At 37.3% G+C, this 25,492-nt stretch overlaps 1 protein-coding gene across 2 annotated transcripts in view; it reads right to left on the bottom strand.

Annotated features, from left to right (window-relative positions):
* LOC122793380 (calcium uniporter protein, mitochondrial-like) overlaps window positions 1-25,492 on the bottom strand; it is a 1,332,984-nt gene that overhangs the window by 437,953 nt on the left and 869,539 nt on the right. The gene's annotated exons all lie outside the window — the stretch shown is intronic.

Below are 25,492 nucleotides of genomic sequence, written 5' to 3' on the forward strand. Positions count from 1 at the left end.
TAATCAGAGCAACGATGACTAAAAAACTGGCTTGTAAGACTAAGACTGACTGAAACACAAGCTGATTAACCATATTAACACCTCTGAAAACACCATGCCCAAAATAATTCTTTCATGACTAGATTCTTGAATTAGACAGTGCTGCTAGTAGTATCCAAGAAGCACCGATGCAGTGACATAAGTAAATATAATCCCCTTCTAAGCAATTAGAGAATCAAGATGTACCTATTTCTTACAGGAAAATAGTGCAAATGCAGATCACTGTCTTTGTGATGGGAGTACTAAAGGCTGCAACATCAGAAACTTTTCAGCTGCTTTTTAGGTTCATTTTAAAAGTCAGTAGAAAGAAGGCCAAGACTTTTGTTTAATTCATTACTGATAGCTGCCGGACGCCTTCTCCTTACAGGGTATTGGTAAACTCCTACTCACAGATGTAGGGCTATATATAATCCCTTTGTAAACTGTGTCATCACTTTGTCTCCAATGTCACCTTACAGGCAAACTCTTTGGCATATTTAACCCATCTTTTCACACTTGGTCTCTTCCTTTACATATTGGAGCAGCATCTCCATTATTTGTATTCTGTTATATTCTTCCTTTTATGCCTACTGATTACATATCTTGGTATATTTAGTTTCTATCCATGGATCATGGTATACTGCATTTCGATCACAGCCATGCTATAAAAACATTTTTTCTTCCAGCAAAGCTACAAAGTCAATAACAATTTACCTAGACTGCTAGCAGTGATACTGATTACTTAATCATTAGTAATCTTGCTTCACCCATACTATATATATAACATTGATATTAGCATCAGTTATGGTCTTCTACCAATTCACTACTGAGCAATATACAACACTCTCCCTAGTATAGCATACATCATTAACTTACTAGAATAATCTGAGGGGGAGGCTAGAACCTCCAGTGCTTCTTTCCTGTGTCTCGTCATCAATCTTAACTAGCCCCTTGCAAAAGGAGCCCTTAAATACATCTTTAGGATCATATTTCATCTTCCAGGCAATAGCAGACCATCATAGGAATACAATAATTCCTCTCTCTAATTTTTCCCTCAGTCCTTAGTGATGCTAAAGCAGTGTACTTTGAACTAGGCTTCAGCCAGATGTTGAAATAGCTATGCAGTTCATCCTATCCTCACTCATTGCATGTACTGTTGGCACCATTACAGACCTCTTCCCAATGTTTTACATATCTGGTTGAGACTGAGCTAGTAGTAGTGCAGCAGGCCTTCTATCTCTACATGGACTCTTACCTTACATATCGGTTTGTATAATATTACAAATATGCTTCCTGTTCCCGAAAGCTGCTGAACACTGTGTGCACCAGTTAACCATTTTGTAACTGTGCTACAGACTGCAAGTTGCTATTTTCAGGGCTTTGTTAATATAAAGAGTATAAACTTTCACCTTAGTGATGAATTCTTTGTCATACAGGAACTTTAAGCTTTTCCATCAAGACTTTTTAGTATTTTTTTTTTAATTACTTGTTAGTTCTTCTTTTCCTATTAAGAAATGTTGTTACTCTGTAATTCCACCTCATCAAATTATATTAGCCTTTTATTTTCTCTATTTTCCATTTTGTTAGAAGTATGATAAATTTACAAAAATGAGTCATACCATTCATCACACAATGGATGCACAATAGCAGCTTCAATTTCATCTTTAAATAACATTTTCCACATCTTTTACATATTATTGTAATTAAATAATCTTCATCAAGTTGTTAGAACTCATGTATTCCTACTATTAAAGTTAACCTTAACATTACAGTATCATGATACAAAGTCTGTAACAGAGGAGATAAGCTAAAGTATGGAGCGCTGATTTCCAGAGCATGAATATTACGTAACCTATTTGGAATTTTTAACAGTCTGGTTATTGTTTTTACTGTTAACAGAATCAATCAGAGTTTGTGGATATACTTTAATACCCTGAAACTGTTTCTAGTCAATAAATGGATACCACTTAAAAGTTCCTACAATAACTGCACCTGAAACAATAGCAAAATTTAATACATCAAGAAAAGGTTGCCTGTTTAAATCTAGAAAAGATAAAAACTCAAATATCTAACATATTATCAAACACTTAAAGAACTGTGTACCTATTACATTAATGTTAATTATTACATGAAGGACTTCCATTACAATTGACTGGCTAACATTATCTGTGGGTAGTGTTTACCATAAACAGAAAGAAAGAGTGCAGGAAAAAGTGAGACACAGAAAAGACCATCCAGGCTCAGATTGACTACTGGCAGGCTAAAAAGAAGGCAATCACAATATCAAAGTACAAGGCATCAGAGACACTATCAGCTTCTGGAAAGTGACTCGGCCAATGGCACAAAGAAATTTTATCAAGTTGCAAGGCAAAGACAAAAAGATCAAGACAGTCATCAGACACCATTCATAAGTGATGCCAGCAATAACCTGCTCACCAGTCCTCAAGACATTACAGGCAGATGAAAAGAGTACTTCTAGCAGCTTTTAACTGAAGAAAATGCAAAGGAAGCTGTACTGCCCAGCACACAATCTATGATAAAAAGAAGAATCCACCCAAGAAGCAAGAACAGCATTAAGAAAAATGAAGTCAGAGGAAAGCAGCAGGCTCAGTTAAAGTCACAGTAGATATTAAATGATGCTGGGTGAGCTATGAGAGAAATGACTCCTGAGGGTACTCAAAGCAGCATGGAGAGAAAGTAGCATCACATACGCCTGAAGAATAAGCATCCTAGAACCAGTGTGTACAAGAACAAATGGGACATTCACAACTGTTAGCTGTACAGAGGTATCAAACTCCTATTGCACTACATGAAACTGCTGAAGAAGATGACTGATAAATAAACAAGCAGAGTAGTAGAAAGTAAGATGGGAGATGAGGAGTTCAGATTCAGATCAGGATGCAGAACATCTGATCTAATGATTACATTGAGACAGATAGATGAGAGAAGAGTCCAACTGGCTATTCCTAGACTCGGAGAAAGCAAATGTCTACAAGAAAGGTCATTTGGACAGTCCTACAGTGGTTCAAAGTCTCAGAAACACTGGTACAATTACTGCAAGATATATATATATATATATATATATATATATATATATATATATATATATATATATACATACATACATACATATATATACACACACACACACACACACACACACATACACACACACACATACACACACAAAGACACACAAGGACACAATAACACAAGTATAAACTCAGTTTGTACTCACAGAAGCATTCCCAGTGAGAGGGTGGTATGCATCAATGTTCAGCTCTGAACCCACTGCTGTTGACACTGGTGACTGACTACATCAGCAAACACACTGGAGGGTACAGATCAACAAAGTTCTTGTATGCAAACGATGTGGCATTACAGACAGACTCTGAGCAAAAACTTCAGCAAAGCATAGAGGAATGTAATGCAAAACTGAATGGCCATGAGATGAAACGGCGTACTGACAAGACAGTCATAATGGCAACCAATGGAAGAATCAGAAGAAACTGAAAATTAAGACAGAAGGCAAATAGTGGAACAGGTTAACAGCTTCAAGTATGTGGGAGGGGTGGATGAAAATAAAAGGGAGGTCTGAAAGAGGAGGTCAAAACTAGAAACAGAGGGGCTGCAGCTGGAAGTAGTGTATGACTGAAAAATGCCAAAGAAGCTGAAAAGTATGCTGTACAAAACAGTGTTGCGACCAATATTACTATATGGTACAGAAACCTGGGCAATAAAGGCAGAGAAGTTTCATAGATTCATAGATTCATAGATTATTACTAGGCTAACTGCCCTCATGGACCATTTTAAGCCTAGCCAATTACCCTCTGTGAGAATCAAACCCTGCACCTTGTGTTTCTAAGGTAAGCACCTTAATCATTACACCACCCTCCCACCCTTGAGGAAGCTAGAGGTGATGGGGATGAACTACTGGCTGACATTGCATAACAGAGGTGTGGACCTGCCTAGCTAGTTAGAATACTTTAAAAGAATTCAATAATTTATCTAGTCTGCTAAACTGTGTGTTATTTAAAAAGGCATGTCCCCACCTTAACTCAGTGTGTGAAGCCAATGATGAACTCTCAATTTCTTGGGAAAATCAACACAAAGATCACTTAACTTCAGGTGGTCTCCCTAAACAATATCTTAAACACAATCAGAGATGTATGGAGAACAGTTGACCCATCATGAGATTAGTAGGCTGTCATCACTTAGAACTGTGTATTCAGAAAGAGTTAATAGCAGCCCAAAACTTCAGAAGTCACTACTAAGTTTTAAAATAATAAAAATACCCCCCCCCATGGACTACTACATTAGGTAGAAAGAGAGGTTTGAAGAACTACATGCTAAAGTACACAGTGACAGTACTAGACAGCAGGTGGGTAAGTCTATGCTTCAGGACAGTGTTGCAAGTATGCATGACCCAGATTTAAAATAATCCTATGCATGCCTCTTAAAACATGTGTAAATTCCGCGAATTTGAAGCTTGGAACTGGAAGAAAAAATTCAAGCGAGTCACATCTGCCTCAGGTGATGAAAAACTTCTTTATTTGCAGCTAACCAGATTACAGCAACATGTTGGCCAAGATGATCTCAATCTGATCAGCTTGTTTACTGACATCAACTTTTATACTTTCCTGTCACTAGCCAAAATAGCTTTTGTTACATTTCTAACAGTTGACAGTTGGCTATGAAAAACATCTAGGATCACAATTTACCTCAGAAAAGAATGCTTTACCTCAAAACCACAGCTAGTGTAGAATGTTTACCTCAAAACCACAGTTAGTACAGAATGTTCAAAAAGGTACAGAATACTTAGTTCAACAGTGGTAGCTGGAATTTTCCAGGACACACAGTTTGTCTCAGTAAATTAACTCTTACTCAGCCGTGCGTCCTTTTACCAAGCTTTCATTTAACTGCAGTTAGCTTTCTTTATTCAGAAGTATAGAAAACAAATGTTATTCAAGTTCATAAGCAAACTACATCTATCATAGATAAAGCCCATCTTTAATAAACATGGTTCAATGACCTTTTCTTACCAACACTTCAGCAAATAGCATATTCATTTTGCTAGACGGGAGAAAGAGACAAATAACAGTATGTTTTAAAACTTTTTCTCTTAACTTTTCCCCCCTCAAAACACTTTTATTTGTCTTTTTATTTCAGCAATATATGGTAAAAACTAAGTTTTTCTTTGCATACATTACTTCATTTGCAAGACAAACTTTTAAACTTCAAAACATTTGCAAAAGTCACATTTCAATGTATTCACTTTCACCAGTCTGTTGCAACTGCTGGTACATCGTTTTCGTAACAGCAGTATCAACCAGTCTTTGTAGAAGACCTCTGATACAGGGTATACAACAACAACCACATACCACCATGATAGCCACAGCAACTCAGACAGACACCAGGAAACTGCTGATGAGATGACTCCATTTTCCAAACCATGCTTGTAGAAAGTCTGTGAAGGGATCATTTACCCCAGAGTTCTCTGCCAATTATTCGGATAACATCTCCAAACCTTTCAAAGCTCTAGTGATGCTCCCATCAGGGGCAATGTTATTCAGAATATATGTACAACAGAAAGTTCCAAACATCCTGCAAACCCCTCCTTCTTTGGCCAGGAGCATATCCAACACAATTCGATTCTGCCATACCACCTGCGAAGTGGCCTCCAGTTGTTCAGCAATACCTTTTAATGCATCTTTGGTATAGTTCACAAAACGCTGCTGGTTATAGTAAATGTAGTCGATCCAGTCCACATTCTTATTTGGTTGAATCCAGACAAAGATGGAAGCAAAACCAGCCGCTATTTGGTTTATTGCTTTGTATTCATCAGGCACGCCTCTTGGTACGCCAATGCTATCGATGTAGACACTGCTATCGAAGGATTGCTTCGGTGCTCTTATTCAACCACCTCGGCTTTATTTCAGGTTCTCTTACGAAATTGCTTGCTGGAACTGGGAAAATGTAGAATGGCAGAATTAACTTTACAAGTGCACAAGTTCCCTTCCAGGGAATCATAAGCCTTGATCTGAGTTTGTTGTCTCCACATAACCACCATACGTCTGCCAAACTATGAGTTTGGTTCTCCAGAAATGGATTTTCATTGCCATTCACAGTAACATTGCAATAATTCTGTCCCATATTGCCATAATTCTTTCCTGTGCCATCTCTGGAAATGCACATATACGAACCTGGATAAGAGATTGCTGTAGGCAGTTTCTCAACTTTGCTTATGACTGGAAAACGCTGGGTTTCATCTTTGCATTTATCTTCGGTTTTGTTGAAGAATAACTTTAACAGACACGTCAGATTACCTTCAGCTTGCATCAATGGGACTGTCGCTAGTTGCTGTTTACCTTCAGCACAAGAAACACAGTTCTCACGATGTGCCTCTCAGGTACTATATCTAATCCAAGATAACCATTCATTATGGTGTACGAATCCCATCTCGAGTAATAACTGTTCTTCCTCTGTGAAGGCAAAATCTGCTTTACTTGTAGCATTTTTAAGGCTTTGTACTTTAAGTTGGAGGGTCCCCAAAGGATCAGTTCCAACTGGAAGAGACACTCTGATTCCATAAACTCCTGAATCACTTTCTTGTGGTGACACAATGGTTATAGTAATTACTTCTGTACCTTGGAAATGCGCAATTTTTATTCTTTGTTGCCTGCTTTTATCTTTCTCTGGTATCACTGCACCACTTGTTTCCCATCCATTCACATCTGTTGACCACCAAACATTTGACCAGGACGTACAGTCTCTATTGCACAAGTATTTTGCACGAGTCAAGAAATCATTATTGTTCCATTTAGCACAGTCCAAAATTCCTTCACAAAGTTTTATCTTGAACACAGTAGTAACACCTGTTTGCGCCTGCAGCACCACCATTCCTTTTTCTCTCACAACTGCTCCTTCTCGTATGGACATATTTACTTTCGCCACCAAAATCATCATCATGTAACAGTTCATGTACCAGGTGAACATGGCCATCCTTCCTTTGTAGTCAGACTTTGCGTTCAGGGGTCCGGTGGAGTCTGACCAACGTCAATGGTAGAAGGAAAAGTCTTAAGTTTTTTACAATGGGTGATATGAATCCACAAAGTCCTCTCTGCGATCTTTACAGCCGTAGGTGTTGAGATAAGTACTTGATATGGGCCTTCCCACCTGGGGAATGACCAGTTCTTTGACCAGTTCTTTCTCTTCACAATTCGGATCCACACCCAGTCCCCGGGTGCCACGCTTAACAAGGTTTCACTTCTGGAATCTGCAAAGGAGTCATTGGTTACAAGAGACTTGACATTTAGCAGCTTCTTCATATAATCCGCCAGATCCTCACCCCCCCCTCACGTTCCGCTGGCAACAATCCTTGCCTCTGCAGTACGTAATATGGTCTCCCAAACAAAAGTTCAAATGGTGTAAGTCCTTTGTAGGAGGGTGAGATTCGCATGTACAGGAGAGTGCCAATGGAAGGCACGCAGTCCAGGATCTATGTGTTTCTGCCATCAGTTTGCGGAGTTTACTCTTCAGGACACCATTGTGTCTCTCCACCAGTCCAGCTGACTGCGGATGGTAAGCACAATAGTACTTGAGATCAATTTGAAACACTTGACCCAACTTCTGCACAATCTGATTTACAAAATGAGACCCATTAACACTATAAAAATCGGGGAATTATTTCTGTTGTCAAAAGCTTTGCTACTGTGTGTGCATCAGGATGCTTTACTGGAAAAGCTTCTACCCACTTAGAAAAAGCATCAATTATGACTAGACAAAACTTTTTTCCCTCTGAGGGTGTCAACTCAAAGTCCATACAGAGTGTGTGGAATGGATATGGAGGGGTAGGGAATGCCTGCTGAGATTTTTAACTCCCCCCTGAGCATGATACTTTGCACATAATAAACAAGATAAACAGAATTGTTTTGCATAAGTTGAAAATCCTTTACACCAAAACACCTTAGACACTATTTGAACCATTGTCTGTACTCCTACATGGGCAGTCCATGGCTAACCAATGCAGCATACCTAAAAATGTTTGAGGGTAATACCATTTTGCCATCTGATGCCCTATATAACCCATCCTGTTGGGTAATACCATATTTCACCGAACGACATTTTTCCTTCTGTGTTGTCAATGTTTGCATTACTTTTAGTGTCTCTAAGTCTAAGAGGTGTCCAGGCTCTAAATCATTGTCATGTAAAAGCAAATCATTTTCTTGAGCTGCCTTTTTTGCAGCCATATCAGCAAAAGCATTTCCCCTGGAGACAGGATCTTTTTTGTTAGTATGTGTGGAACATTTACATATCGCTATCTGAAGTGGTAATTGCACTGCATCTAACAACTGTAAAATTAAATCTCTGCGATTTATTGGTTTGCGTGTCACTGTAACCATTCCCCTACTCTTCCATTGTTGAGCAAAAACATGTACAGTAGAGAAAGCATACTGACTATCTGTATAAATTGTCACTTTTTTACCCTCCCCTAAGGTACAAGCTCGAGTCAAAGCCACTATCTCAGCTGCTTGGGCAGAATAAATGTTTGACAATCCTTTTGCTTCCAAAACTTCAGTTTCTGTGGTGACAGCATACCCTACTAGTGTTTTTCCTACAGTGTCCTCCTTTGCTGATCTGTCTACAAACAAAACGAGATCAGAATCTACCAACGGAATATCCGTTAAATCTGGTCGGGGAAGTACTTTGTTATGAATGCTCTCTAAACAAACGTGTGGAGTACCTTCTTCTGGAGTCGGCAAAAGTGTCACCGGATTAAGAGTAGTACATCTTTCTATGGTCATATGTGGCTGTGTCAGCAGCACTGTCATACATGACAAATGTTGACTAGGAGATAAAAAGGTTATCTTATCTTGCAAAAGTATAGTAGCTACTGAATGTGGAACTCGCAATTTTAATGGGTGAAACAAAACTAATGATGCTGAGGCTTGCACTGCCATGGCGGCTGCCACTACAGCTTGAGCACAATGCGGCAATGCCCTTGCAACAGGATCTAATCTGGAGGAGTAGAAAGCTATCAGTCTCTGTTTATCCCCATGTACTTGTACCAGAACCGAAGTCATATATCCTCCCTTACAATCAACCATTTGTACAAACTGCTTAGAATAGTTCGGAAAACCCAAAACAGAGGATCCTGCTATCAATTGCTTAATTCAATTAAATGCTTGTATTGCCTTATCTGTCCACTGTATATTACTTTTAGCTGCCATGAGAGTGTCATAGATCAGTGTGGTCAATGGCCCTACTTCTTCAGCATAGTTAGGAATCCAACTTCTACAAAAATTAGTCACACCTAAAAACGACATCATCTCCCGCTTAGTCATAGGCACAGGTGCTTCAAGAATTGCTTGTTTTCTTTTATTTTCCAATTGTCTACCTTCCTGCGAGATTAAATAACCCAAGTACTTTACTTGTGCTTTCCACAATTGTAACTTCTCTTTATTTACTTTATGTCCTTGCTCAGCTAAAAAAACTAAGGAGGGCAAGGGTATCCCTTTTACAACTTTCCTGCGTGGGTGAGGCCAATAAAATATCATCTACGTACAACAGGACCTGGCTTCCCTCTGGGGGAACAAACTGAGCTAAATTCGCAGCCATTTCTTGTGCGAATATTGTCGGACTCTCACAATAACCCTGTGGCAATCTGGTTTATGTGTATCTTTTACCTTGAAAAGTGAATGCAAACCAAAATCTACTCTCCTTATGTAATGGTATGGAGAAAAAAGCATTGCTTATATCTATGACAGAAAAATATCTGTGCTGAGGTAGTAAATCATTAAGTAATGTATAGGGGTCAGGGACCACCGGTGCTCTTGGGATCACAGCTGAATTTACTGCTTGTAAATCCTGAACCAACCTCCATGACCCATCCGGTTTCTTTACAGGAAACAACGGAGTATTGCAGGGTGAATCTGGGCATTCAACAAGAATTCCTACCTGTTTTAGCTGTTCAATGACTAGTTTAATTCCTTCCTCTGCTTGCTTACTTAGTGGATATTGGTGCTTACGAGGTCTAAAACCTGACTTTGCAGTTATACAAACTTCACCTGCTGTTTTCATTAATCCTACATCTCCTTTACCTTTTGACCATAAATCTACAGGCAAGGCACTTAACACACTATCTTCCTCTTGAGTTAGGAGGATTTGTCATGCCATTTCTGTTTGGTCATCCCTGAGGTGCACACTTGGTTGTGCCCAAGTCACCCAATTTAATCTTTGTACCTGGATCTGTTGATCTTTCAACTGACTTTCAGACATTGTGTTCCAAATCGTTACCTTTTCCGCCAAATCTACTCAATGTGTCCCCACTGCTTTAGTAACTGAGATATGTGGGCTATAACTTGAGCGATATAAAGAACTAATTTCCTTAGTCAAAGTACAGGTTACTACTGTATTACCTTGCGTATCCCAAAACATATAATTCAAAATTATCCTTGCACACTTGTGCTTAAAGAATTCTTTTTCAAATTCTTTAACCGGACCAAGGGCCTTATAGAACATTGTACAATGTAAGTGTGCCACAACCTGCAGTGACCCGCTCCTAGATTTACTTAGAGCTAGATTGATCAACTCTGTATCAACCCTCCCCGGGCCGTCTGAAATCAAGTCTAGGCTATACCAGTAAAACAAGAATTGTACTCCCTGTACTACTAAGCCATCCGCTAACCTTTTTGCCTCAATACCTTTAGGTGTGGGAATTGCCGCTATTCCAAACACATGCATCAAATCTCTTCCTAGCAAATTAACTGGACAAACTTTTGATATAATTACCCTACACCTAACAGTTTGGTTTGTTTGCGGATCCGTGAACAGTAGAGGATGAGACAGTGGTTCCTTATAAATTTTCCCGTTTGCCGCTTTTACAAGGACAAACTCATCTGTTTCACAGTTCGGAGGCAGAACTGCTGGACCCAAAAGTGTACGCGATGCACCTGAATCGCATAAAAACTCCACTTTCTGTCCCTCAACCAAAAACTCTATCATGGGTTTCTGATCTAGATGCATAGCAATACCCAAATTTGCCAGGTTTATGACTTCACAGTCACAATCCCGCCTTTCCATTAGAGTGTTCTGACATTCATCGTAGAGATTGTCTGCCTCTTCACTAACCCCATAATGAAGATGGTGCCTTTCTTTACTATCATATAGTCATGGGGAGCCCTTGTTCGTAAGCTGTGGGGGATGTTGCCACTCTTCACAGTCGGCAGTGAAGTGCCCACGTCTACCGCATTTAAAACATTCTCCACGTTTTAACCCTTTCCTATAGGCTGAATGTCCACCCGGTTCATTTAACGTGTCCCATTGCGGGCCCCCACGTTTTTTTACGCCACCACGGTGCCCTTGCCCCCTTTGGTCCTGTACTAAGAATATACCACCATCATCCCCCTACTGCCAACACTTGTACTTTCTTTTTTAGATTAAAATGTCACTCAGCATGCCGTGCATATTCAAACAAAGGTTGCAGTCTACATGTTCTGTGATCTACCATGTGCTTAGTAATAAAACTACTTATCGGAGCCTTACAACCTTTAAGAAAAGCATTTTTCAATTGCTGTTCATACGGACTATCATTAGTCTGATCCTGCGGAATTGTCATTCCACAATGGTTATTGAACACTTCTGTCAATCTTACTATATAATGATCTACAGATTCATCATCATTTTGGATGCACTGATTTATTACTGTCCAATCTGCTCTTGGACGCCACTTATCAGAAATTCTCTTTAACAGATCAGTGACTCGTGTGTCTAACACCCCAGAATTATGCTTTAATGTAGTGCCGTCATCTGCCTTACATGTCCTTGTTCTACTTCTAAACCATTTAGATGATAACTTAAATGCATACCAACTATGTCCTTAGAAAACTTTTGAAAATTAACCTTGGGGTGAGGAATACCATCTGTAGCTCATTTTATATCCTCTCTAGCCCAGGGACGATAAACTAAAATAGTTGGTTCTTGTCCAACATCTCCTGCTTGTGGGTTTGCAACTTGTATTAAGGGAAGAGCTTCTGAATGGACAGAAAGTTTAATAGCCCAACGTCCTTGCCCTGCTGGTCCTGACCTTAACTGCATAGGTTGGTCTACCTGTTGCAAAGCAACTTTAGGTCCTACGGGAATTTGTGGGTAAATTGGAGGGGTCACAACATTTCCTTGAGCAGCTAATAACCCACCCTGCTGTACAGATCCCACATCTTCAGACTGATATTGAGGAGGTTCCCCCGGTATGGCAGCAGCAATTTCACCATACGGTGGGGCATTTGCCTGCCTTTGTACTACACAAACTGTATCCTCATCCTCCTTATCTAAAAATAAAGCTACTTTTCCACTTGGCACCAGTGATCCCTTTTGATTTATTTTTTGTTTTCCTGACACTTTTTCTTTTATAGCTCATTTATTTGCTTCTTCTAACCATTTTTGTGCTTGGGGAAATCCCAATTGTCTCTGCTTTTTAGTTCTAGTTCCTGCATCTCTTTTCAAATCTCTAACCAATTTTGCACAGGCATTCTTATTCAGTGTACCATCAAAATCATATTTCAACTTCCACTTCTTCAAAAATGTAACATTATTTTTGTTTAAACTTTTCATATACTTATCATCAACATTTAAACAGGCATCACTCTCACACTTGCAGCAACTTGAACCCATGTTTTCCTAGATTTCTTATTTTAGGACTGTATATTTTAGGACTGCATCAAAATTATTTTTACAGGGCTTATTACAAAATGGGGCTATCTTAACGAGGATCCTAACAAACTAACAGGTAATCCTAACAAAATAACAAGTAATCCTAACAAAATAATCTTAACAATTATTCCTACCCACCCTTAACTAAAACTAAAACTAAAACCCCTGCCGACAAGGTTAAATTAAATTAAAAGAAAATTGTTTTCATCCTACCTGAACCAGATGAGACTCCGTTTCCCCTTTTGGTTCAGAAACTGTCCCTCAGATAGGGATCAGAGAGCGGCCGGCCTCTTTCCAACGACAAATCAGTCGGAGGGCTTTCCGTTGAGGGACTCTTAAGATGAGAAACCCTCATCTGCACAGGTTTTTCGGTCTGTCGGTCTGATCCGTATCTTCGTAGAGGTTTCCGGTCCGAAGGACCAAAATGTCAGAAGAAAAAATTCAAGCGAGTCACATCTGCCTCAGGTGATGAAAAACGTCTTTATTTGCAGCTAACCAGATTACAGCAACATGTTGGACAAGATGATCTCAATCTGATCAGCTTGTTTACTGACATCAACTTTTATACTTTCCTGTCACTAGCCAAAATAGCTTTTGTTACATTTCTAACAGTTGACAGTTGGCTATGAAAAACATCTAGGATCAAAATTTATCTCAGAAAAGAATGCTTTACCTCAAAACCACAGCTAGTGTAGAATGTTTACCTCAAACCACAGTTAGTACAGAATGTTCAAAAAGATACAGAATACTTAGTTCAACAGTGGTAGCTGGAATTTTCCAGGAGACACAGCTTGCCTCAGTAAATTAACTCTTACTCAGCCGTGCGTCCTTTCACCAAGCTTTCATTTAACTGCAGTTAGCTTTCTTTATTCAGAAGTATAGAAAACAAATGTTATTCAAGTTCATAAGCAAACTACATCTATCATAGATAAAGCCCATCTTTAATAAACATGGTTCAATGACCTTTTCTTACCAACACTTCAGCAAATAGCATATTCATTTTGCTAGATGGGAGAAAGAGACAAATAACAGTATGTTTTAAAACTTTTTCTCTTAACACTACTAAGTTTTAAAATAATAAAAATACCCCCCTCCCCCCATGGACTACTACATTAGGTAGAAAGAGAGGTTTGAAGAGCTACATGCTAAAGTACACAGTGACAGTACTAGACAGCAGGTGGATAAGTCTATGCTTCAGGACAGTGTTGCAAGTATGCATTACCCAGATTTAAAATAATCCTATGCATGCCTCTTCTTAAAACAAGTGTAAATTCCTTGAATTTGAAGCTTGGAACTGAAACAGTAAGTTTTGAATGTTTACCTTAGTTTATAGATCATGTGGAAAAGGAATTCCATTAATATTTCAGCTTGAAAGTGAAACAGTAAATGTAGAATATTTCTTTTAGTTTGTATATAATATAAAAAGGAAAAGCAATATCCCTTTCAACAGGACAGACTTTGATTGAATCAGTTTTATTTGTGTCCACAAGAAGTTATATATAATATGCCCTTGTGGCGATATGAGGTACTTTCAGCCATGCCAGAAGTAGGGCAGTGGATGTGTAACATATCCCAGCACAGCTAGCTGGAATTTTGCAAAGAATTATATATAATTTGTGTATCAAACTGATTTGTACAGATGCTTGTGCTTAAAAATGCATTTGTAAGGTTTGCTCGTATTAAAATGCATCAACAGTGCACCCTGCTGGAAGAAAAAGAAATGCACATGTATTACTGTAACTGAAGTAAATGTATACATTGTAACAGCATATACTGAAAGAGAAGAGGTTAATCCACCTGACTCTGGAAAAAAATATTCTTGACATTATGGCTCAACCCATAAAGTAATTTAAAGATGTTATTCCACAGTTTTGAAGGGAGACAGAGATGCAATGTCTGTACTAGAGAATATGATTAGCTCCTGTAGGGAAAGTGGAATGGTTTTAGGACTTCCAGCAGCTGCACCACATCTGAGCACTGCTCTATCTGTGTGTATGGCAACACGTAGGTGCTAAGCACTGACAGCTTCTGGCAGTGGGGGTTGCATGGATACCAGAAGTCAAATGACCAGATGTATGCAATGTCAATCAGTACAGAAATAATGTTTAACATTACAGGAGACTGAAGTCACAGCAGCATTCTGTATTCTGTCTTGGATCTGACAAGGATCACTCACACATTTTGTTTGGCTCTATTTAGTAAGTAGGAATAGTGATTCTTTTAGTCCATCAGGAACAGATCTAGAGAGACTAACTAAATACTGTTTTACTATAACTGTGTGGAACTTTCCATCAGTGTTATTTTTACTATCTCCTGTGACTGAAACTCTAATGTTTACTGTAAACATATATTTAGTATTTTCATGTCCTTTTATTATTAAATATATTTAACTTTTTTATTATGGCCTGGTCCTTTTTAGAAAATATTTCAGTTTTGAGAGTATTTGCACATATTTATTTGATGATAACTCTGGCCACTCTTGAAAGCCTTGCTGTTTGGTCAACATTACCATCTGTATTAATATTAACTTCACTCAGTATAATTGGATACCCTTTTAAGAGCCCTACAGTAACTGACTGTTGGAAGTGAAACTACCTTATACTCTGGACAGAAGGTGGCACAGCTAGTAAATCTGTGCCAGCCATTCCCAAGTGTGTGTGCGTGTGTGTGTGTGTGTGTGTGTGTGTGTGTGTACGTCTGTGTGTGAAAATTAAATCTCAAGAGTGTGTGTGTGTATCAGCTACAAAGCACTGGTTTCAGAAACAGGATTCTGGAGGACTTGGCTTCGACACTCAGCTGAGGACATAACTCTACAGCTATGCCAGTGGGGAGTCATACTGGGGACCTGGACGGAGACAGATATAGAGAAATCCAAACCCAGGCTGACTGGATTCCCTGTGTTTTCTTAAGGGAAATTGTGCTTGATGCAGAGAGGTCTGCATCTCAAATACTGAGTGTATCCATTCGTATTCCAAGTCAGCATCCCACTCCTGTGGCAGCAGTGAGAATTCAGGCTCCTTGATTACTGATACAGAGTGGGGAAGTCACAGCCCCCATTTGTGTGAGGCTGAAAAAGAAATAAGAAAATATTTACAAGTCACATGCAGTGAAATTAGAAACAATCTTTGTCATGGCAGTCAATATTACTTTACTGATATATTTTTGATTTGATTTCTTTACTGGGAAGGTGGGCTGGACAAAGGACACTGTTCAGCTATGTCCTGGGATAAAAGGCTGTACTGTACAAAAAATACAGAGTCAACTTTTCCTTTGTTTCTTTTTTTTTTGCACAAAACCAATCTTTGAATACTTAATGATAACATTTTAAACATCAATTACTATGAAAAGACCTACCAAATAACTCAAAATCTACAATATTTACAGTTTGCTTATGTATCAGTCTAATGTTCAGGTGAATCCTAACTGGTAGTAATGTAAAGGAGTAGTAAATAATGTGAACGTGAAAATGTATTTCAGTATAATACAAAGCAGTAAGTACTGTAGAAAAGTTAGGTGATAGAATATACTAAGAAAATTAAGAACAGTATTAAAGCTAGGAGCACTAATCAGAGGGAACAGAAAGATATGAATAGGCGTAACTAATGGATAAGAGAGCTGCATATCAGTGTAACCATGGACAACTGTGTATATTTAGCCAGATTCTCTTTAGCAGGAAACAACACTACAGCACAGAGGGATAAAGCTCCGCCATCATTTGGTGTTATTTTATCAATACCTTTAGCTCCTACTTTCGAGTGCTAGACCATGAGCAGGTTTGGAGGTTTACCTTCAACCAGTAATTTAGCATTGCGTACACTATGGACTGTTGTTGATACTGTGGATGAACCCACCCACCCTTTGCTTGAAACAACTGACGATAATGGTGTCGTGATTGAGATGCATTCCATACAACAGCTCCTAATTTATTACTTCAATATAGAAGTAAAATTGAGCACTTTTGAAGATACTCTCATTCACTTTAAGAAATTACAATGGCAGTGTTTGACCTTCTCAGCATGATTACAGCTTAAGATCATACTTAGAAGACTTAATGCCCACCTATAGAGACAAGTACCCTGACCTGCTTAGGAGATGACAGCTCATAACTGCTCCTTTCATTAAATGGAGCTAATGAGCACCTATTTTTTTATGCCTACTGAACAAGATTTGCAAAAAGGAGACAGCGCTATAACATTCCAGTCTTGTCTCCAGCATTGAGGTAAATGAACATTTGAAATGAATGCATGAGACTTTAGATCGGATAACATAATTTGAACAAAGGCTAATTGAAACTAAAAACCATAAGCTTAGAAGGGAGAAGACTGATTTTTTTTACATGGGCATGTGTTTACTTGGCCACACAATGATTCCTACCATGGGGTACATCACTAAGCAGTAGAGCAACAGCAGCCTTTTGTACAACAGCAGTATAGTGAACGTACAGTGCGCCAACAAGAAATGGAAGCTGAACCTATTCAGCGAACATCTGTGTCATCAGCAGAAAGCTTATCATCTACTGAAGTTGATTCAGTTCTTGCTTTGGATCTGATTGATTTTCCGTTGTTGTTACAAGCACCACTACCATTGTCTCAACCACAGAAACAAATGAAAGGTTTCAGGAATAACACACAAGAAAAGCAAACATACCAACAGCCAGTAACATGGAGATGAACAAGTAATAAATCCAATATGCAGTTCGAATGACAATAAAACACTCTATTAAAACAAAAAAAGTTTTTTTTTGTTTTAATAAATATTGAGTGTTTTATTGCAATTCGAACTGCGTACTGGATTTATTACATTTACAATTGGAACTGTGGAGATTTATATGGAGATGAACATGATATTTACTCTTTGGAGTATGAGGAGATAGCTAGCAGGTTAGGCTGGTGCCAGGCAAGCAAGTACGGTAGATCCAAATAAAAAGATAGCCAGCACCATGGAGAATCTGAATATAATCATTTATTGTAAACTGTAATCTAGACCGGTTTCAGCACAAGGCTTTCCTCAGTAGTACAAAGTAAAATAATTGGGTCATGGTCTTATATAGCTTCAATCAATTAGATTCATGACATCATTTCCTGTGTTTGAAAAAACAGAAAAAAGTTATCATGGATAATCAACATAAATCACATATTAAATATGAAACTGATATACATCTATTCAAAGAAAAAATATAGGTTAGTTTTTAGGATATAGCATAATAATGCAAAATCAGATATTATCATAGAAAATACATATGAAATAAAACAAGATGAAAAATGAACTGAAAAGGAACTGTGGATAAAACGTTATACATACAATGGAATAAAATGACAGTTGTACAAAAAATAGTAGTTAAACTGACTAGTTATTGCTAGTAACTCATAATTTGTCATTTAATCCAGGGGAAAAAAGTCCCCCAAGTTTTATTATCCACCTCCTTTCTTTTTTATTAAGAATATCGTGCCACCCTACCTTGAAGGCTCTGTTACCAATGATGCGATCAATGATGGTAAATGAAAATTTGGCAGTGGAATGTTTGGTTGTGTGTCTATATAATGCATTCGTTATTCTCTGGTTCCTGATATCCCCTAAGTGTTCAGAAATTCTGGTGCGAAACTGTCTGGAAGTTTGGCCAATGTAAAAAGCCTGACAGGTGCATGTGGCGAGGTAGACTATCCAATCTGAACTGCAATTGCCAAAGAATTCAATGTTGTATATTTGTCCTGTGTTTTTACTGGTGAAACAAGTGGTTTTGAAAATGTAATTGCAAAAGCTGCAATGACCACAAGGATAAATACCAATTAGTTTATCCCCTGTGAGTGTCCTTTGTATGAGATTGTCATTCCTTGGGTTTGTTCTTTTATAATGAGAAAAATGAGAACACAGTGATTTACCCTTTCTGTATGAGAAATAGCAACGTTCTCCTAAATAATTCTCCAAAAGGGGGTGCGAGTTGAGTATGTTCCAATGGTTATTGATGATATTAATCAAATTCCTGCTGTTACGTCCATAGGTTGTGACAAATCTGCATAGGTTGGAACCATCGTCTCTTTCTTCTGCTGTATTTTAAGAGAGAATCTCTGGATTTAGTATTGCTGGATTGTATGGCTGAGTGGATGATTTGAGGTGAATATCCCCTGGACAAAAATCTGTGGGTTAAATCCGTTTGATGTTTGGTAAGGTCGTCCTCTGAAGAGCATATTCTTTTTATCCTCAGAAACTGTGATGTTGGAATATTTTTGGCAATATGTTTGGGATGGAAGCTCTCCGCATGCAAAAGAGTATTGAATTGTGGGAATTTTCTATAAACTGATGTTTGAAGTGTATTATCTGTTGCTCTTTTCAAATGAACATCCAAGAAATTAATTTCATCCAAGTGATGTTCTTCCATAAATTCAATACCCCAGATGTTCCCGTTCAAATATTCCATAAATTCCTGGAGGTATTCATTGCCTCCCTTCCAAACTAACCAACAGTCGTCCAGGTACCTTCTCCATATATCGATTTCTGGTAGGTATATATTATGCATAGAATTGTATATAATCATTTCTTCTATGTAACCCATGAAGAGGTCCGCATATATGGGTGCAAAAGATGCACCCATAGCTGTCCCTTGTAGTTGCCAATAACAATCCTGTTGAAAATAAAACACATTTTTGGTCAAAATGTGTTCAGCCATACATAATATAAGCGTGTTCATTCCTGGTGGATATAGATTTGATTTGTTGAGCCAGAATTCCAATGCCATTAAACCAGCCCAGTGAGGAATACTGGTATATAATGATGATACATCCAAAGTACACATAAGCCAGTCTGGATCTAGCTGTGATTCTGTGACTATCTGTAGGAATTCAGTAGTGTCCTTTATTCTTGCACGAATCTGTGTGAGTAATGGCTTTAGTTTCTCAGTAAGAAAGGCTGATAAACGTTCCGTTAGTGAACCAATGCCAGATACAATCGGTCTACCGGGCGGTTGTTGTACGGATTTGTGAATTTTTGGTAAAAGGTATAGATATTGTTTGGCAGGCTCTTTGACTATCAAATGTGTTTTGGTTTTCTCTGAGATGATACCACTCTCAACTGCCTGTTCCAAAAATTCATTTATTTCCGTTTGAAAACAAGGTGTAGGGTCAATGTCCATCTTCATGTAATGATGATGATTCAAAAGTTGTCTATGACCTTCACTTTGATAATAATCATTGTCCATAACAACAACCGCACCCCCTTTATCTGCAGGAATAATTACAATATCTGTATTGTTTTTAAGTTGTGTAAGAGCTACTTGTTCCTGTTGTGAGAGGTTATTTTTCATGATTTCTGTAGAGCTGAAGTGAAAATGTATATCCTTGAGGACTGCTTGCTGAAAAACAGCGACATGTTTGTCCATAGGAGGCATAAAGGAAGATTTATGAAATCTAAAATCAGATGATCTTTGAGTGTCACTACTTTTATCCTGTTGTTGGAAAAATATTTTAAGGTTAATCTTTCTACAGAACTCTAAAGTGTCAGATACCAAAGAGCTTTCATCAATAAAGAAACCAGGAATAAAACCGAGGCCTTTATTCAATAAAGCATGTTGTTCATCAGATAAAACAGATTTTGAAATGTTGAGTACATTGGTATGTTGTTCATTTACTTCACTACTGACATGAAGAGTTCTTCTAAGCTTGTGACCCCTGTGCTTCCTGCCTGCTCTGTGTTTCTTGCCCCTAAAGGGACGTCAGCTGTTCTACCCCTTTTGGCATTTGGAGAATCCCCCACAATGGGTATGTCTGTATCTGTGGTGGAAGACTCCTCACCAGATGTGATATAGCTTGTACCTGTCTTTTTAAGAATAGACCGAGGTCTTTTTTTGCGTATAAAAGACACATTCTTGGTGCCCTGAGCAAACCTGACTCCCCTCTGTGATTCAAATTGTCTGCCCTTCTGATAATCTTCCTTGTCCCGGGCATATTTGTGCAATTTCTTACTTTTAAGGTTATTTTCCAAAATGGAAACTTCCTTAGCTAACTTGCTCAAACAATCTCTGAATTTTGTGTTTTCCTCAAATTGTTTAAGATTAAGGCAAGTTGTCTCAACTTCCACTATGTTTGCTTGTACAGTTCTCTCATAAAATTATGATAGTATATTAACCCTCGCCATAGCAGCTTCTTGTTGAGCTGTTTGCCATTCTTTCAGCAAAACATCATCTGGTGTAGCAACCAGTGGTTGTATTTTGCATCTCAATCCTCTAGGGGATATGTTTTGCACTTGATAAGCTTTAAACAATTTGTGATGCCAAATATTTGTTCTAAGTACTTTAATTTGTTTACCAAGCTTATAAAAAGAGTTTTCGCAACCGTCAACTGGATCTATTTTGTCCAAATTTGGTATGTCACGAATTAGTCCCAATACCAAAGATTTTTAAATCATCCTTATCGAAGCATAGGCCTGATAGTAATGTCTGAAGATCCATGACAATGAGTTGCTGGAACTTATGAGCAATAAAATTCAAATATTGAACAAAACTATGATTGTAAGAGCAAGTTAGGAATGAAGTGCTATCAAAAAAGTTTCAAATTCTTGAATCACAGAAGAGTACAGATTTGCAGTGCACCTTTATACAGGAATGTGTAAGGTAATTTGTTTGACAGGTTAGTAAATAGCCTGAAGATACTGTATTTGGGTTATGTGAAAGTTTTTTGCAAAATCCAAAATATAATATTTATTCTGACCATGTCCAAGAATGTATTACGAACAAAGAAAAAAGATTGTGCTTGTTGTTACTATATCACAAATCCTGATATCTATCACTGACTTACAATTGGCATAACTAATCCCCATTATTTCCACCTTGTTATATAGTCAACACAGTGAATCCACTTGGTTTAGGTTAGTAAGACATAAAATTAGTTATTCAATAATGGGCATGTAAAAAAGCCTGTCCTTGAGTATTTATAAATTCTGCAAAAAGTCCAAAATATTATGACTTGTTATAATAACATGTTGAGATATACCCTCATGATGACCATGAAATAATTAGGACATCAATATATATAGTTAGAATGTCTAATACAGACAGAATAACCTGGTGATGTAAAAATATCAATTTGTAATGGCTATGCTGGAGCTACTCTAATGGATGTCCTAAATAAGTTGTATAAATAACTCACCTGTTTACATAGTGTATTCAATATTTTGATGATATAATCTAAGTTATATGAATAAAACACCGTATGGTATATTCAACACCGTGATAATATAATCTAGTATGAGTAAGATAACATCATAATATTTCAAAGATATAGGCCTTTTTTCAAGAACATCATAATATGTCTAAATAAGCCTAACAACTAGCCCAAAGTGGTATATTCAATGGCTCTGTATGTGTATCAAACAAGCATTTGTATTTATAAAAATATAAATTTTGAAATACAAAGCCCAACATACAAGATACAATAATGTCAACCATGCAAAGTGTTGTAATCTACATAAAGATATATGGTTTATAACGTTCATAAATCTGACCCCAACAAGATGTTGGATAAGTTGTAATAAAGTCAGTTCAATGAGTAAGTAGTTCACCACGTTCCGTATCGAGTAAGTAATCAAGTTAGTCGCACCATCAAATAGTATCTTTCTTTAGTCCAGAAAAAATCTTTAAGAAAAGCAAGGTTGGTTATACAAAAATTATAATGTAAAAAAACATTAGTGTATACCATAAAACATACTGGTATTGTGATCTTCCATAATCATAACAAGAAAAAATGTTATTTAGGAGAACGTTGCTATTTCTCATACAGAAAGGGTAAATCACTGTGTTCTCATTTTTCTCATTATAAAAGAACAAACCCAATGAATGACCATCTCATACAAAGGACACTCACAGGGGATAAACTAATTGGTATTTATCCTTGTGGTCATTGCAGCTTTTGCAATTACATTTTCAAAACCACTTGTTTCACCAGTAAAAACACAGGACAAATATACAACATTGAATTCTTTGGCAATTGCAGTTCAGATTGGATAGTCTACCTCGCCACATGCACCTGTCAGGCTTTTTACATTGGCCAAACTTCCAGACAGTTTCGCACCAGAATTTCTGAACACTTAGGGGATATCAGGAACCAGAGAATAACGAATGCATTATATAGACACACAACCAAACATTCCACTGCCAAATTTTCATTTACCATCATTGATCGCATCATTGGTAACAGAGCCTTCAAGGTAGGGTGGCACGATATTCTTAATAAAAAAGAAAGGAGGTGGATAATAAAACTTGGGGGACTTTTTTCCCCTGGATTAAATGACAAATTATGAGTTACTAGCAATAACTAGTCAGTTTAACTACTATTTTTTGTACAACTGTCATTTTATTCCATTGTATGTATAACTTTTTATCCACAGTTCCTTTTCAGTTAATTTTTCATCTTGTTTTATTTCATATGTATTTTCTATGATAATATCTGATTTTGCATTATTATGCTATATCCTAAAAACTAACCTATATTTTTTCTTTGAATAGATGTATATCAGTTTTCATATTTAATATGTGATTTATGTTGATTATCCATGATAACTTTTTTCTGTTTTTTCAAACACAGGAAATGATGCCATGAATCTAATTGATTGAAGCTATATAAGACCATGACCCAATTATTTTACTTTGTACTACTGAGGAAAGCCTTGTGCTGAAACCGGTCTAGATTACAGTTTACAATAAATGATTATATTCAGATTCTCCATGGTGCTGGCTATCTTTTTATTTGGATTTATATTTACTCTTTCAAATTATACTTCAAATGCTGGCAAACAATTTGTATTCAGCCATGGTTCGACTTTCCTTCCATCTAAGAATATAGATACTTCTGATTAAACATTTAAATTCAGTCAAAGTTATGTGGAACTTGAATTTAAAGGTTTTATTTGGAGATGACACAGTTGATACTAATCATACCTCTCAACTGTACAGATTTTTGCAGAATGTCCACATTTTTACTTCATATTTTGGGTCCGTTTTACCACAAAAACACAACTTTATCAGAATCATTGAAGGTTGAAGTAAAAAAATAATGACAAACATTTGAGATTCAGACTCCATACCCTTCAGAAAATTCATGCCAATAAAAAACTGTTGTTCTATCAATTTTCTAAGTTTGAAAGAGCAATATTTAAAAACAGTGTCCTTATTTTGGGGCCTTTGTTCCACCATTACTGATAACTTTGTCTAGATTTCCTGCTCGAAGAGGTTGTGAGGTATGATGCTAACACTATATTTAAACGCAATAGTACACTTGTACCATATAGTAATCCTACACTGCAGGTTTTTGAGAAAGCCACTGAGCGGGACATTTACAAGTTAAACAAGTCACACAAAGGTTCGTGCCTTTTATAACCTTACTAAAGAACAAATTGCAGCTATTAAATCTTTGACTAATAATAATGAAACAGTAATTAAGAATGCTGATAAGGGTGGGGGGTTGTAGTTTTGGACATTGAATACTACAACTTTACCATGTATAATATGCTCAACACAGATGAATATGAATATATTAGCAAAAGTAAGAGCAATGGTATTTTGCAGATAAAGCAGACTTTAACCATATCATATACATAGAACAGAATTACAAATTATACATTTGATTATCTTTTTGTAAGGGCACCTATAATACCTAATATTTATGGAATTCAAAAAATCCATAAGTTTATAACTAAATCCCCACTTCGATCCATTGTTTCCATTAAAGGGTGGGCCACTGAGCCCATCTCAAACTACGTGGAGAAGCAGTTAAGACCTTGTTTGGATAACATCCCCACTATTATTAAAGATCCTTCATATTTTTTATGATAACTGTATGTGTGGTTACAGGGTATTATAGTTAATTAAGGTCTGTTTGCCACACTGGAAGTGAACTCTTTATTTACGGTTATTCCACATGAAATAGGTGTAGCTGTGTTGAGCAATTTTTGATGAACCATTTTGATTACTCGATAGATAAAATTAATTTTCTCTGTGAGATGTTGGATCTTGTGCCGAAAAAACAATATTTTTGTTTCCAGCATGAACAAATCACCAACATAGAGGCACAGCCATGGGTACACCAGTGGCAAATACATACGCAAATGCTGTTATGTTTATCTGGGAAGAGCAGTATGTTTCATCAGATCACAATCCTTTTAAGACCAATGTAGTACTCTGTAAGAGGTTTGTGGATGATAGTTATTCTACATTGAACAAGCATGCATCCGCTTTTCACATTTAGAAATGTGGTTAGAAATCAGATACTTCGATCAGCCAAGTTGAATACCCCTGACACTAAAAGGGGTAGTGCAGGTTAGAACTCATGCAGATTTTTTACAGCAAGGCCACCATAAAAAAGAAATTATTGAAACTACTGCAGAGGTTTAACAATTAAGAAAGACAGCAGCTAATCCAATTTTTTCTGCACTAGATGTTGTAGTTACACCAAGACAGAATAAGAAACATCCTGTGTCTTGCATGTGGACCTCTAACAGAAATACAGGTATGGTTAAAAACATTATCCGCAAATATCGGCCTACACTTAGGGATATTCCTGAGTTGAATAATGTAATATCAGAACACTTCAAAAAATGGCACTTAGGAAGCAGTCCAACTCCAATAAAACACTTTTATTCAACTTCACGAAGTAAAAAGACATCCACATCCGATTACTTCGTGAAGCTTAATAAAAGTGTTTTATTGGAGTTGGACTGCTTCCTAAGTGCTATTTTTTGAAGTATTTTGGGTACTTATTAATTTTTTGAACAGTGGCAATAT

The sequence above is a fragment of the Protopterus annectens genome, chromosome 2.part0 (assembly GCF_019279795.1).
Source record: "Protopterus annectens isolate FY-2018-M chromosome 2.part0, PAN1.0, whole genome shotgun sequence".
NCBI lineage: Eukaryota > Metazoa > Chordata > Ceratodontiformes > Protopteridae > Protopterus > Protopterus annectens.